This window comes from Prenolepis imparis, unplaced genomic scaffold (genome assembly GCF_030444845.1).
Source record: "Prenolepis imparis isolate NDT839.2.m4 unplaced genomic scaffold, iyPreImpa1.0 SCAF_8, whole genome shotgun sequence".
NCBI lineage: Eukaryota > Metazoa > Arthropoda > Insecta > Hymenoptera > Formicidae > Prenolepis > Prenolepis imparis.
The window spans coordinates 2309170-2313332 of record NW_028141166.1 but is presented as its reverse complement, the minus strand read 5'-3'; the positions used below and the strand labels follow the sequence as shown (position 1 = coordinate 2313332).

The following is a 4163-nucleotide window of genomic DNA, read 5'->3' as shown; positions in this document are numbered from 1 at the left end:
TGCAATGCGATATATGTTTTACGGGCTACATACAATTCATGAATATTTATAGAGATCGTTGTAGTAATGAAATCGCCTTTCTATTGTCACGTATGAGTGATCTTCCTTCTCTCTCTATGCCTAGGCTAGTGAGAAAACGGGTGCTCTCTATTTTTGTGAGGCAACCTGTTTACACCGGCTATACCCCCTTTTTTTTTTTTTGTGCTGTGGAAACCATCATGGTACCGCTCGCCCTTCGGGTAGGGGACGAGGGTTATGTGGGACTCCTTGTTCCCCTTGGCCGATCCACTAATGGATCGGCCAGGGGGCCCAAGACCTACCTCACTAAAACCACAGCGGGTGCCTTCGCTGGCGCTTATGGGGGTGGCAAGGAACTGCCGAAGCATTACTTCTTGCCACCCCCTGGCCCTACCTATCCCAGGAGAGCATCTTCCCCGAAAGGAAGATACTCTCCCCCGCGCATCGTGCGGTTCTATCCCGGTTGCGGCGCAGGAGGGCACCGCCCCAACGCCGCGCCCTCCCAGAAAGTTTGGGGGGCGGGATCACGGCTCGAGTGTTCCCGCTCGAGCCGCCACTCCCCGCTCCCGGAACGAGGCCCCCTCCCCCTCCCAAAAGGGACGGGAGATTCGGCCAACGCTCCGGGAGCCCTACTTCTGCGAACTCCCCCACCCCCCTCGAAGGGGGGGAGCCCCCCGCAGGCAGTGGTGCCCTCCCACCGGCGCTCTAGGGCACCGGTGAGAGGGCCGCCCCTGCCGCGTCCCTTCCCGGGGGGATCACGTGCAATGGGGCTCAGTTGTCTGAGCCCCTGTGATCCCTCCGTGCCACAGGGCTCGGGTCCCTTCCTTTAAGGAATTCGACCATCGGCCCGGGGGCGTCACCGAGGCCCTCCCCTGGGGAAGTAACTCGGCCTGGGCGGGGACGGGCGCCGCCCAACTCCCGGCCGCAGGACTCACGCCGTGCAGCCACCAGCCGGGCGACACCCGCCCTCGCCCTCCTCCCAGTACTATCACTCCGCCTTTACAGGCCTTCCCTCTTTCATATCCGGCGAGGGGGGCATCGCGCCCCTCGCCGACTTGCTCCGCCCTAGCGGCCCTCTCTTTCTAACTTTGCTGGGCGAGGGGGGCACAGCGCCCCTCGCCCAGCATCCATCCCGCTTAGTTCACCCCATCAGGGAGGCGTCTGCTTGTTCGGCAACGAGGGGGTTCGCCTCCGCGTCCCCGCCACGGCGGGCCGCCCCCGCCGCTGCCCTCTCCACCTCGGGCACCACCCCTCCCCCGCGAACCCTCGGCCCTTCCTCGCCGGGGCACCCAGGTGGGGTCGTCCCTTTCCTCGCGGGATTCGGGGGTAAGCGTTTGCCTACCCCGTACCGGCTATACCCCTGGGACGCCGAGAGCTAGGACCGAAATTACGGATCTAGGGAATGTTGTAGGTCACAGGAGTGGGGGTATTAGTTACTAGTTGGGAGTATCGAATCTCTTAGCGATATCTCGATGTCGTTTAAAATAGTTATAACTTGATCGAAAATTATTTTACCATTCAAATATTCATAGATCAAATTGACTATTAATTGGTAAATCGTATTGCAAATTAAGCCTTGAAGTTGTTTATTCATCTGGATAATAATAATTCAGGGGGTAATTAATAAAATGAATTTGATATTTATTTAATCGTCTGTGAATTCGACGTTTATTTGAGCACCAAGGATATGAAGATTATCTAAGCAGACTATGAGCTGATCGATATCAATAGTTCCTTCTAAAACGTCAGTTAGTAACCCGATAATTATATTTATAATTGAATTTGCGTCGTCGTTTGTTAATCCTTGGACGTCTAATTCAGTAGATCTAGGTAGCATTTGAATTAATTGTTGAGGCAATGATGAGAATAATATATTAAATGCACGTATAATTAAGTGTACAGTCGGCAGCAATGAGGTTGCGACACTTTTTTTTGAATGAATTTATGAACGCGCACTCAAGTTCAGGATGCGAATGACTGTCATATGGTCATGCGCGATGAGCGATCACGACGTTGTCAATTGCGTATACAGTGTGTAACATAAATTTAAATGCCGCGCGCGGATAATTCATATAATAAACATTTAATTCAACATAAAAATATAATGTCAGTAGAGCACATTACAAGAAATATTAAATTAACCTGTTTTGTATCTAGCAATATGTATTATCAATAGAGATAAAGTATCGTTTTTATATTATATCATAAATATAAAAGTAGTATAAAAAGAATGAAAAAAAAAGAAAAATATTATCAAAAATTAAATTAATTCGATATATAATTTTATATTTATATATTCTTCTATTACATTACATATTACATATTATATATTTACATCAGTTTAAACGTATATTATACTAATAATAAATTTAACAATGAAAATTAACGTTAACGATTAATAAATTATGAAATTAAAATAATAAAAACAATTCCGTGAACAACAAACTTTGGCAAATCTTAAACATTTTTAATTATTATATACATTTTTAATTATTAAAAACGGGTAACGCTTCCCTTATTCTCGATTACTGCAGTTAATTTTTGGGGCATAGACGCTATTAATATACGCTTGTAATATTTCTTTTTCGGCAAGGATATGGTGAAAATATCCATTTTCCCCGAGCCTGCGCCGTGTCCCATGAACATGCCAATCCATCATCAGCTTTTATCTGTAAGATAAAATATTAAAATAAAAGATTAAAATATTGTTTAAATATAAAAATCTTATATATTACAAGTTTTATTACATATTATATTACATATTTGTATTGCCTTAGAATGCCTTGATTTTTTAAAATTAAAAATTACTCTAAATAACACAACAATTTTAGAATACAAATCATTAAATAAATTTAATATTTTATTTCTAAATTGAGTTGATAAAATAATAGAAAAATTATTTTTTTTGATGACTGAAAGCCAGTCATCCTAATTGAATTTACAATGATCTCCTCTTGCTCTTTTGTTGTGAATTTTTTTGATCCTAGATATGGCCCTGGATCTACGCCCTTCCTCTTCTTTTTTTCTCAATTCTATATACTGTCGCTCTCTATAATAAAATACATATTATTAAAGCAAAAAAATAAATTTTATGACTAAAAAAAAGTTCAACATTTTATAAACGTTTTTTTTTTAAATATAGAAAAAAAGGCTCTAATAGTAAAACTATATGTAAGGTAAAGAAGGCAAATTAAGAGCCGAGCGCGGTAAGAAAGGCGCAAATATCTTAATTAATGTAGATTTATTTAGAACTTGTACGTTTCGGTCCATGGATTTGGACCATCTTCAGCATCTAGTAACATAAAAGGTTACAGTAAACAAAAAAGAAGAAAAGATATATGACATGGAATATAAATATACGCGTAACAGTAATAAGTAAAGCGATGACTATAAAGCGATTACGTACATAATAAAATTAATTCATCCGATAGTGTGTCAGTGTTTGTCCCTCAACCATGAGATAGAATACCATGAGATAGATTCTTCTTTTTTGTTTACTGTAACCTTTTATGCTACTAGATGCTGAAGATGGTCCAAATCCATGGACCGAAACGTACAAGTTCTAAATAAATCTACATTAATTAAGATATTTGCGCCTTTCTTACCGCGCTCGGCTTTTAATTTGCCTTCTTTACCTTACATATAGTTTTTTTTTTTTAATTCAATAAATGTTTTAAAAATTTATTCATTTAAAATTAACTAAGTTTAGTCAAAAGAGTTATTAACTTTTTAATTTTATTATTTAACTTTTTTACTACTTAACTAATTATTATCTAACTCTATCCTGATTAATAATATATAATATATAATGAATATATATAATGTATAGCTTATACGTGGACATTGCATAATCTTGATATTTTCGTCGGACTCAATCCCACATTAGCATATGCAATTTTATTTCGCCTCTTTTTTCCTGCGAAATAAAGTCTTATTGTATTTATTTATACATCGAAGCAAGTTGAAATAAATGAACAACAGAATTTCTGTGTGCAATTTGAAATAAGTGAACAACAGAATGTTCATTTATTTCAAATTGCACACAGAAATTCTGTTGTCCGTTTATTTCAACTTGCTTCGATGTATAAATAAATACAATAAGACTTTAATATAAAATTGTGTTAGATTTTTGACATTATAAAAAT

The 4163-nt window shown here is 39.7% G+C and overlaps 1 long non-coding RNA gene across 1 annotated transcript; it reads right to left on the bottom strand.

Moving 5' to 3' along the window:
- Nucleotides 1-3244: 3244 nt before the first annotated feature.
- Nucleotides 3245-3485, bottom strand: LOC145939639 (uncharacterized). The gene is made up of 2 exons (XR_014425858.1): nt 3425-3485; nt 3245-3310 (listed from the first exon to the last, which is right to left on the bottom strand). It is a non-coding gene; the product is annotated as an uncharacterized LOC145939639 (long non-coding RNA).
- Nucleotides 3486-4163: the final 678 nt, after the last annotated feature.